This window comes from Parus major, chromosome 5, assembly GCF_001522545.3.
Source record: "Parus major isolate Abel chromosome 5, Parus_major1.1, whole genome shotgun sequence".
Lineage (NCBI taxonomy): Eukaryota > Metazoa > Chordata > Aves > Passeriformes > Paridae > Parus > Parus major.
Window position 1 is genome coordinate 28,826,560 of NC_031774.1, and position 12,129 is coordinate 28,838,688.

The 12,129-nt window shown below is 40.5% G+C and overlaps 1 protein-coding gene and 1 long non-coding RNA gene across 3 annotated transcripts in view; one reads left to right on the forward strand and one right to left on the reverse strand.

Moving 5' to 3' along the window:
• The window catches only part of RAD51B (RAD51 paralog B), a 366,995-nt gene that overhangs the window by 23,281 nt on the left and 331,585 nt on the right, over positions 1-12,129 (reverse strand). The gene's annotated exons all lie outside the window — the stretch shown is intronic.
• Positions 7,664-12,129, forward strand: part of LOC117244534 — a 92,066-nt gene continuing 87,600 nt past the window's right edge. Inside the window, exon 1 of the long non-coding RNA XR_004497840.1 lies at positions 7,664-7,917. This is a non-coding gene — a long non-coding RNA (uncharacterized LOC117244534). The remainder of the gene's footprint in view (positions 7,918-12,129) is intronic.

A 12,129-nucleotide genomic window follows, 5' to 3' on the forward strand; every position in this document is an offset into this window, starting at 1 on the left:
GTTGTTGTCTTTCCAAGTTTCTTATTCAATAGCACATTTCCCCCCTTGTTTTCAAATGCTTGCTGAAGTCTTAAGACATTTTAAACCTAACAATAAAACACCTGCATTTTATTAAGACTTGAGACTTACATTCCACCTCCCTCAATTTTACAGAAGTGTTGCCATTAGTCAGGTTAACCCTTTCATAGTCAGTTTTGCTGCCAAAAAGAAGTTACATGTCTGCTACATATAGCCAAATTCCACACTCCTATACTGTATTTCGAGAAAAAGAAAAACAACCCTGAGACACACCCAGAAAGCTCCATCCTGTGCTGGCTAGCAAAGGGTGCAGGACCTCTAAACCACAGCTGCAGAGGCTATACTCTCCAAAGAAGCAAAACTGCCCTGGAATAACATGTCTGCTGGTAAAACTTAAAACTAAAATGTTCTTACCAACCATTTCTGTTTCAAGAGATTTTTGAGTTGTGTCATAGAAACTTCATTCAACTAAATGGGAAAACTTATTATTCTCTGTGTCCCTTCCCTTTTCTCATTCTAATGTCTTCAATGAGAAACAGAGCAGCACTATACAGTGATTTTTGTGCCTGTATGTCCAAGAATATTATTATTCCTATATTAAATTAGAAAAATGGCAGCATGTGAAGTAATTGCCCAAATTCATGCAGCAGTTCAGTAGAAGGGCTGATAAATTCAATTGTCAATGCACTAAGCAACTGAGCTGTTACCTGATTAATTTAACTTTCTGATAAGCAGTGATTTCTAAGTCTACACACATCACAGAAGCACTGCACTGGAAAGAGCAACAACTGCTGGCTATTTTACCAAAGATGATCAGTTCACTGAAGACAGGAGAGAGAGCAACTTAATGCAAGTAGGCAGGGACTGAGGATCTGTACATCATGAGTTCTGATTCTGTTTCTGTTGCTATCTATGTATTTATGGGCATGTAACTTTAGTTCTTAATGACTCAGTTTCCCATCTATGCAAGGAGAGTTATTTTTCACAGCCAGCAGGTGAATCAAGAGGTCATAGACTTCTGAGATAATTCTGAGTCAGTCATTCATCTTAGGACTTTAGTGGCACACCTATACAGGGCTAATTATACTAATACACATCAGACCTGCAAGGAGATAATAGGTACATCACAGATTCAGAGGTTTGGGGATACTCAAATACCATGGCTACAGAGCCACACAAATTCCTAGGATAACCAGGTAAGTAATGAGAAAAGTTTTAGTTGCTACCCTATATATTTACCAGTATAATTCATTTAATTGGTGGTTATTATTTACACCATCTGATGTATTAGATACTGTTTTGATTGATACCAATACATATCTACAACACTGGTATAGGAAATATTATCACATACCTTGGCAGTCATAAAGAGAAAAGTACAAAGTTTATACTGACCTTGTAAACAAATAATTTCCATTCATTCATACCTACCAGTATATGACTTAAAATCTATGTAGGTATCAGTAATCAGTGGAAATTGCCTTTATCATCATGACAGAGATAGTTTTAGGACACAAGCCTATTGCTGTTGAATAGCATGTCATATGATGTGGGGATCCAGTAGACTGGCACATGCAGCAGTGAAAGTCATGTGGTGTGAGAGTAGCAGACAGCCCCTACTCCCTCATGCTAGCTCTGACCACAGAGCAGGAGTGTACACTTGTGTTCCCATTGCGGAACACACCTTGCCTTGCCTGCTATTAGAGAAGACAACAGCTGAGCAAAATTTAGAAAGGTAATCTAGACTGGAATTTTTCACATTTGAGTCATGACTCAGAAGATTTTTACTTTTCCATTCAGTGTAAACATGCATAAATTATCGTTCTGAATTGCTTTTAAACGTAGAGGTAAACAGCCTTTCAAAGTCTCTCTTAAACCAAATTGGTGTAAACCTCACATTTGTTTGAGTTTATACCCTTTAACTAGGATTAGGAAGCTGTGATTTATATTGCTGTGTAAATCACATCTGCTCATAAGCTGTGGTTTGAAAACATTATCAAATGTGTGCAAATTAGAGAATTATATGACATTACCAGTCGCTTACATGCAAATGTAAGCAATCTAAGCTTCATTTTTTTGTACAGTATTCAAAGTCACATTATTATGTAGCATAAACTACAATCATCTACTCTCAGACAGAAATCCAAACAGAAATTTGCAATCCCTTTGCAATCATTTTCACAGAGCCATATACTCAGGTATGCCATCAAGAATGTAAGTTACAAACTGTTATGTGCCCTGAAGCGTGCTTATGGCCCTTCTTTATAGGTGGCCTGGTCACCACACTCATTACTTTTGAGTAAATTAAGGGCAGAGTTTCATATTTTGCAGTTGTGCTTGCTGATAAAAGAAAGCAGAGGTTTTTCAGCTTTACTTCTGTCGTGTATCTGTGACTTTTTTTAGAAGTTATCACCAGACTGACCACAGCCAGCATTTTCTAATCCAGGATCTAGAGGCAGGGGTGGGGAGCTGGTATAATCAATCTCTTTCAGCACTGTGAAAGGGGTTGTCCCTTGTGCTGTATTTTTCTTCCTCTGAGTGTCTCAAAAGACAGTGTCAGCAAGATTTTCCTCCTTCTATTTCATAGAATTGCTCTTATTTCCACCACTTTTTGGGTAAGTACTTTTAAAATCTAGTAATAGCAATGCTTTAAATTACAAGTTTATTTCTTTTCAGTCTTGACTGCATTTTTCTTCAAACAAATACTTCAACAAAACTTTCATCAGAGGACCTAACATTACTTATAAGCACCATTAATGAAGCCCAACAAATCAGTTATGCAAAATCTGTTATCATCTTTATGTTTCATAATAAATTATAGATAAATGAATACATGACTCAGTCAAGGTCGTACTGTGAATCAGCGATAGCAGCTGGAAATGCAGCCCAGGAACTTTGGAACCCACACTTCTGCTGAAATTACATGCCCTGAAAACACCAGGACTGTTTCAGACCCATTGTGCCCTACCAACACTTCTCTCATATCACTGAAGCTTTTTTAGGCTATGAAAATTAAAGAAAAGGAAAAAGAATGTAAATCAGTGTCTGATAAGTGCATAACAAGTGCATTGTTTTCCCCTCTGAAACGAAAAGACTTATTCTTGGTTTATTTTTTCCTTGCAGTAGACATTGGCAGGCTGAAAGTTGAAATAAAATAGGAAAAAATAACAAGCATATTTTGAGTGATTACTCAACTGGGGTCCTTTGTGACAGGAAATGCAGCTGCGTGACTAATGGGGGCCTGACTTTCTCTTGGCTTCCTTCCCCCTTCAAAGATCTTGTTTATTGGCCCCAGCCAATTTATTTTTTTTTTTAAATTGCTAGAAGCTAGAATTTTCCAGGAAAAAAAAAAAAATCTTTGCAAGAGGCAAAGGCAGTAAATCTTAAAAAGATCAAGGGCTGCAGAGCTCTCCCTCATCTACTCCTTTTAGCCTTCCAGGCTCTTGAGTCACGTCATATCTTCCCCCGTTCTGCTCTGAACATGTGTCTAGCAGATCTTTCTGCTCTAGTGAGGGGAGGGAGTATGTGAATCACATTTATAGCATTTAACCCTAGAATTCATAAAGGAAGGACTAATTCCATTAAGGAAACCAGGGGCCTCCTTAGCCTTTTGCATTTTGTCTTTTTTATTACTTTTCCTCGCTCTCTCCTTAGTAGTGGTGTGCCCATACTCCATAATGACATGGCTGTTAAGTGTGAGCTATGAGATTTGACGCAGCACAGTCCCATTAGTAAGGGGCCATAGAGTTTTAAATGTTGTTTGCATTTGGCCTGCTTTCTAAGTCTGCTTTGTTGAGCTTCCTAGGTAACAGCAGATAGGCCAGGACCTGAACCTCCCCTGAACTGGAAGAGGAACTGTGCATCCAAGCTCCACGGCAGGTGCAAGGCAGTGCACAGAAACCCCGAGCTCCTCCTCAGTACTAGCGGTGTTGGACATATAGTTGATAGAGTATCTATGGGAGCAGGGTCTTGTTATCCTTTGGAGATGCCTACCATCTCCAGATGGCAGATGGAGATGGAAGAACAGTGGTACTGAGCCCTGTGTGGGGGCACAGTGGGCAAACTGAGCTGTCTGAGCTGTCAAGTTCTCCCACAGTCTCGCTAAAGCAAACGTGGCATTTCCTGGCCGGAGGGTGGGCGCTGCTGCCGGAGCCTGTGTGGCAACAGGTCAAACTTCAGACTGGTAGTGGTGGCTTTATTCCTGCAAGGAGGTTAAAACTCAACCAGACAGATAAACAATAGCCTCAAAGAACATGATCTACAAGAAGTGGGAGCCATTCTTTAGCCTTCTCTAAGGGCCCTTTGGAAAGCTGGGGTATCAAGTCACCGAAGGAGAGTTTGAGGGCTGTTCTGTAATCTGCAATGCTGGCATGGCTTCCTGAGCCTGTAGCAGAGGCTAAAAAAGGAGGTGAATATATTCATTACCATAAACTGCACAGAGGAACCATCAGAATGGGTATGCTAAAAAAAGAGACGGAACCTTTGCTTATGAACAGACTTAAAAGAATTGAATACATGTGTACAGAGAGATCATTTTCCACTACCTACAAGAGGAAAAATCTCTGGGGAAGTGGCTGATGCCAAATATTTTCTTATGCTTCATGTGTCAGCAGGGTCTGGCAGAATCCCTTAAAAAACAGAGCATGCATTTTGTGCAAATTGAAAATCACAATTCTAGTGATTTAAATTGTTTCACCAAACTAGAGACATTTCTCCAAAAATATAGCAGATGTTTGATGATGTACCAAGTTTTCAGCATTTACATGTATCAGATGATGTGAAGATCAGCAAAAAAACCTAACAGAATAACACAGTTAAAGTCTTCAGATCTGTCCTAAAAAAAACTTAAACTGGGTTAGGAAGAAAAAAAGTTAATTTCCCACAGCAGCTCTAAAATCCTGGCCAAGCTATACAGCAAAGTTACAGAGGAGCTAGACATGGTGCAGAAGTGGTGGTCACCAGGATTCATTGGAATGGGAGATGTGTGTGTAACCTGGCTGCATGACCTGAGAACACCAAGGCACTGCTGCAACAATATTGGCAGTAAACTTTGACTACAAAGTTTAACAATTCCAGAGACTGAAGGATGAAGGGGATGCAACCCTAAGGTATCTTAAAACTACATGAGACAGAGCTGTCTCCAGAAAATAACTAGCCTAACCCTCTTGCAGCTATATGTTCAAAACTGGAGATCACGAACTTCTGTGCAATGAATGCTAACAAAAGTAGAGTGTCAATGCATTCTGATAAAAAAGAAGGATTTGGTACTTGTCCATGTAAAAAGTTTCCTGTCCTCTTTTTTTGTCTTTTATGAGAAGACTGTTTTAGAAAACTGACCATAACCCACTTACTGCAACTGCCAAAATGGCCTGGAAAAGCCCCCTCTCCTCATGAATACATGGATTTATTTGCTTCAGTTATAAATTTATGATTTGCAGATTGGGAGGGATTTGGTAGGTTCAAACCCAATCCCTAGAGCATTTGATGAAAAAAGCAATGATGCAAAGTCCAGAGCTAGATTTTGTATGTGATGTATGCTTAAAATTTTTACTTGTGATGGTGATAAGACCCAGTGGAAAGTATATAAGCCTGTCACTGAGAGTATTCTCAGTCTTTGTTACTGACTTTGGGTGAAGTATGACTGCTACCCTGGCTAGGAAAAATTATATAACCTCTCTTGATGCTTATTTGTACTTCCCTGAGGTAATCTTACTACAAAGTAGTACAACTAAACAGGTGGCAGGGTATATCAAGCTTATCACTACCACACATCCTGTACCTGCTGAGGTAAACAAGAACTGACAATATAGCAGGAAAAAGTGTGAGGAGTCTTCAGTGAAATAAGATTTGCTCTACCACTCTAGTTCTATTACTTCTAATCAATAAGATAGTAGGAAGTAGTGCCAAAAAAATTTGTTACTACTCAAAAGAAAGTGTGGCATTAGGCTGTGATCTGATTTTAGGTCTACTGTATCAGCATATCATATGGAACATATGAAGTCAGTCAAGCACTGACAAAAACCCCAAAACAAAAATGCAAACTCTTTTCATTCTTGCAGTCTTTCATTACCTGACATGGTGTCATCAAAATCATGGGGGTCTTGAAGAAGACTGAAGAAACAGCCAAGGCACAAAAAACTTAGAAAACATAACTTGCCTCCCTGACAATTGTAGCTGTGAAATTCCAATTCCAGCTCCACAGATGTAAGAGCAACTGCCAAGTCCTCAGGATTCACTGAACACAGTTTATGTGATGTTGGTTGCAACTGTTTGCAATTGCATATCAGCACAACTTGTCTGAATTTTGTCTTGGAAAATTCAGTAACTTTAGGACTTGTGACAATGACAACTGTCCCTTCCAGTCTGAGAATCTGTCTGAGGTGCTACAAAGTTCTCATTTTATTATGAACAGCTGGATGAAATCAGATGCATAATAAAGAAAATCCTTCATAACTAGCCTAAGCACTGGATGTGCAATGATGACAACTGCATTTCAGCCCAGAGCATTTGAGCCATGGCGAAACAATCAATTTATAAACAAACTTCTCAAGTACTTTGAGATGAAAACACTACACAGGATCAATTTAATTCACTCTACTTATGTACAAACTCATGTCACTCGTATTTTGTTTTCCTGGTTTATGCCAATCACACTGCAATTCCAAATGTCATCACTCTGTGCCAGAACAGCAGTCTGACACGTTCAAAAAAACTTGCAGAATAAAAAACACTTATGATGGAAATTTCTCCCGTGTGTACAGCCTGCTCATGCTCAGGAAGTGTTCAGGTTCCATTTCTCTTTGTCTGGTTAACAAATGGCATGAGTATGGATTTGAATTCTGGGTATAATTTACCCATTAGTAGTGGGTCCTAGGCACTGTGTTCTGTAGCATGACAGGTGCCCTGCGTTTAGGCTCCCAGCTGCCCTCGTTTTCTGCTCTGATGCTCTCCTGACTCTGGAAAATCTCACCTCATCATCAGAAACAACCAAACTATATCTCAACAATTTCAACTTACAAGACGGTTTGGAGATTTTCTCTCCCCTTTTGTTGAATCCTGCAAAAATTACTAAAAGGAGTGTGTTACCTAGGAGATCAAAAGGACTGGACTGTCTTTGACCAGGGGAGCATTACTGAAACTAGATGTCAGATGACATCTAAATTAGGCACTTTCTAACTGCATGATGTAGCTTCACCCAAAATGTAACTTGTTACATGCCGGCCACATGGCCTCCTGTGCCCTTGCTGCTTCACCTGTAACATGCAGACAGAAGCACCCAGCCGTGCAGCAAGGAGTATTTAGAGTTCATTGGCATTCCTGAAGACTTTGGAGATTCTTAGATAAACAGTGCAGTATGAACAGAAACCAGGCAATACTGTATCTTTCTCTTGGTGACACTCTCCTGCTGTTGGTATTGTGCTCTCACATTCCTGAGTTAAGCTTGCTTGAGGGATTTGATATCACTTGGGCTTAAACTCTGTTTCATTCCTCAGAGAGGATGCTGGAATACACGGTAAAGCACAGTGAATCTCACATGTCCAGAGATGTCACTCTCAAGACCCCTGCTAACCACTTCCACCTGACCTTCCCCGCCTTTTTTAATGTACTTGGCCAAGGACAGTGACAACAATTTAAGACACGCATGTTTTGCACACCATGCAACCCTGTGCGTTTTGAAGGTCAAACAGAGCATTCTCTGCCACAACAAATGATAGCTGCAGTGTAGGTGAGAAGCTTTGCTTTATAGAAAAAAGCCTCTTACTATATGCCCAAGTGCTTGCAGATGTACAAGAAAAAGCAGAATTTCTGAGCTCTTGATAGTGAGGTATAGTCTGAAGCCTGGATACACATTTTTCTTCAGGAACTGAACTCTATGTCTGTGTGTCTTCAAGAGGCGTTGTAAGTACAACATCATCTTTGTTTCCCCATCTCTAAAACTGGGATTATAATATTCTCCCATAATAGAGGGGTTTAGAAATGTTCATTTCTAGAAGCTTTAACAAATGTTAAGTATCAGTTGTTTTGATCCTATTTCATTACAAAGAAGCCATGCAATTCTTTCATCCTCTCCTGTTAAAAAGATTGTCTTCTTTTGCAGCCTTTATATTATTTAATTGAATTATATAGGGTAGTTGCATGAGCCAATCTCTTTTATATAACTCCTTTTTTGTTGTTATAGAGTAGAGGAAGACGGGCATTTAGACAGCAAGTAACTATTTTGTGAGTAACAGTGAGGGACATGCTGACAAAAGGTTTCCATAAATAACTCTTTCCCCTCTGTACTCTTGGAGCAGCTTTGTCTGTGATAGCTCCTCTTTGACAGTGTGTCTAGCATGGAACAACTCACAATCAAAAAGTATCAGCAGGTGTGAAAAGCACACCCACACAAGCGTCAGGTCCTCAAGCATAATCCGTGTAGCTGTTAAATTTCCCACTTTGCAGCAATGATTCAACTTAGAGATGGCATCCTGAATGGCTCAGGAGAAGAATGGCAGTAATATCAGTATTTGAAACAGCAGCTCATTAATGATGACTTTAATGAGAATTTGCATTAAGGTGGTATGTTTCAGGTCTAGTCAGTGGTTTTCTGCTCTACAGCACCTCCTACACAGGGCACAGAACATGAGGATGGAGGATGGGGATATTCCTTATGGAGTGGGGACTCACAATGAAGGCAGTGTCCAGGAGCTGAGGGCAGCAAGAATTGTGGTCTGAGCTTGGCTGGAGGCATGGGCTTGTCCCACCAGCTCTGTCCTTCATCTGTGCTCTTGAAACATTTTAGTGTTTCAAGCCACACTCGGCCCACATGTTACAGCTACTTGGAGAGACGGCAGTTCCCTTCAACACACACGCTCGCATATAGCTGATGGAACTGGAATTATTGCAGCAGTTTGGGAAAAGGAAAATGTATAATGCCAGGTTGCATAAAACATTAAGACACTGTTGGCTTGATGTGGGCAGAGCTCCTGCCAGATGAAGCATTTGCACCTGGAAATCCATGAGGCAGAAGACTTGTGCTGCCCTCAGAGAGGCAGCAGCTCACTCACACGTACTCAGACTCCCAGGAGGCCGGGGCTCCATGCTCCTCAAGGAGGTCAGTTTTTTATATAGTAAAGCAAACAGTTGAGCTAATCAAGAATTTTTTTTTTTCTTTTCTTTTCTGAGACTCTTGGCATCCAGCCCTGTTACTTGCAATCTTTAATTTGTACTGTGGCTTCCTTTTCTCTGCTGCCTTCTCTCTCAGTCCAATTTTCCCACACACTTATTTCCTAACTCTACCTCTACCAAGGTCTTCATTTAGTTTGGATCCAAATTTATCTCAAACCTACACAAAGCTGATGTTACCTCATCATTTATTCCTGCAATGACTGTCATGAGAAATTCATAAGCCTGAAAAGTTTAGAGGAAAAAAACCTCAAAGCCATTTTCTGCATTCTTACTTATAAAGTAGCTTTATTCATATACATTGATAGAAATAGACTGGATCAATCTACAGGATCAACTTAACCTTTTTTTTTTGGCTATACAGATAACTGAGTCTTAAAATTGGGGTTTTGAAAGGATCTGTGTATGTCCATTGTAAGAGTGGGCTGAAATTTACACACACTACTCACAAACTGGTCCTGAAAAAGCTTCTTATCATAGAGCTTCCACTATAAGGGAGCAGATTCTGATGAAACAAAGTCACATTTTGACAGATTTTCCTTCCCACTTCCATAATACTATGAAAAGAATGAAAGAGATAAAGGCATTTTCTCTGTTTAGCACAGCAACACGGTACAGAACTTGTTGTGTCATTTGTGTAGAGAAACCAATGGAGGCGACATCAGTGCAAATAAACATCTCAAGTTAAACCACAGCAAAATCCCAGTAAAAATATACAGCCATCTAATTCTCAATTGTCAACATGGCAGAGGCTAGCTTGCTCAACAGCTGATGAGAGATTTAGAAACACGAATAGGAAGTAGCCCACCTGATCATTAGGTTCTACCTCATGAAATCAACTTAAATGGGCTTTTCTGAAAAGCTGCACAGAACCCAAAGTGTTCTTTCAGTCTGCACATGCTCTATGAGCTGCAAAAGGGCACCATGTTGTAACAAATGCCCAGCCTGCACCACACATGTAGATCCAGCTGATCTCATATCATTTGAGGTAAATGCTTCTCCTCCTTCCCTGTGGCTATTTTCAAACCCATTTCTACAGAACTCCTCTGCCTCTAAACGAAGCCCGGGTTGGCAGGACAGTACTGTCCAAGTCATGATGCAAGCTGCAAACAGCTAACAAAGCCTGATGCATATTCCCCATATTTTCATGGTATCTGTTCCTCACAGCCACTCCCACGTGAGCACAGAAGGGTTTTTAATGAATTGCAGTGAAGAAAAGGCTAACAGCACTGCAAAACATTGAGCTAGCAGGGAGTGGATGGGCTGTGTGTCCATCTTCTGCAAGGCAGTGGCTCACAGGCCAGGGCCAGCAGACAGGACACAACAGGCATCGTTACTCATTGGCATCCCTCACAACCAAGTCCCCTAGGCTGAGCAGAGCCGCACATTAGAAAGCAGATGCTGCCAAGTTGTGCATTGTGCACAGTCCGTGAGGCAGTTTGTTCAATGCTTCTCATTAATTTCAGAATCCACTACTGAAGAGAACTCTTTATAAGGTGGGACATGTTTTAAAAGAACAGTTGGTGCAGATTCAACTTGTATAAAGCTGCTCAGCTCTATTAAATACCAAGGGGTGTTGCTGATTTATACCAGCTGAGAAGTTGGCCAATTTCCTTTTGAAGCCATCAACTCTCCCATTGGTAATTGCCAGTAGAAACACTGGGAAATACAAGAAGAAATGAAAAATGGAGCACATTTATGTGAAAAACCTTCAATGCAAAACAAATGTCTGCACACTGCACAAAAGCTGAAATAATACAGTTGTTATTGGAAATGTGCTACAATAAAACAAGCTGGATGAGTCAACCAGCAGTGCATCTAATCTCCACTGGCTGCCTTTCTGGTCCCCAAGCTCCCCATCTATTTTTATCTCTACTTTCTTCAATACGATTTTTGGTTTACAGGCAATAAATCTACAGCTCTTGGGTCCCCTGTGTGCACTCTTTTCAGCAGGCCACTCAGCATTTAGGATTTTACCCAGACCCTTTCAGTTACAAGACCCCAGTTATAAGAACATGGAGGCTGCGATTCAGATTCAAAAAACACCGTGGCCCAGAGAACACAGCAGAGGCATGGGGCATCACAAAGTTTTTTGTACTGGAGAAAGTGGACACCATGCAGGGTCATCTGAGGAGCTTTCGGATGGATTTGCTTCCAGACTTGATAAAACACACAGATTGGGGCAGTGTTTTATTCAAGCTCCATGATACAGTGTAGGGCACACACAGAGCACAAGGTGTGCTCAATACAACAGCTAGGGGAACAGCTAACACTAAAATGGCACTGGCAATCAGTGTTTGCTGTTGTGCCTACACAGAGAAAATGTCATTCCCTCTTTTTCCATGGGTGGGTGAAATTTTTAGTGAAGCCATTTGCACCTGGTCTACCTTAGGACTCTATACATTACCTGTTACAGAGTGTAATGTTTGGAGGCTGGAAAAACGATAACCCTGATTTCAGAATCATTGGGCAGATGATGGGAACCGTGTTCATTAAGTGAGACTACTGTTTTTTGTTGGCTGGGTGTGGTAACCCTTTCTTGAGAAAAGTGTAGGTGAAATTTTGGAATCACAATACTCCTGTTTCGTTTTTCTTTGGCAACCACACTACGATCCAAGAAACAGCAATTATTTTTCTAATTTTTCTCTCTTCTCTTTAATGGTTTCATTACAAAGACATACAGCTAGTCACCTTGAGCTCATACATGCTGGGAAACATCTGTTAATTGAATATTAAGATAGCCAGAGTGTTATAATGGATAGAAACTACTGGGATATGATGCTAGCCCAAAGCCTTCCCTTTCATTCCAAGAGTACGTGCTTCAGGGAGCAAGGGAGAAGAGTATATGAATTTAATTTCAGACATTCACGTTTTAGGTGGCCCTGAGAGACTTACCCATTTCCTATATAAGGTTTGGTCTGTTTGCAATTAAGCTCTCTTCTTTGC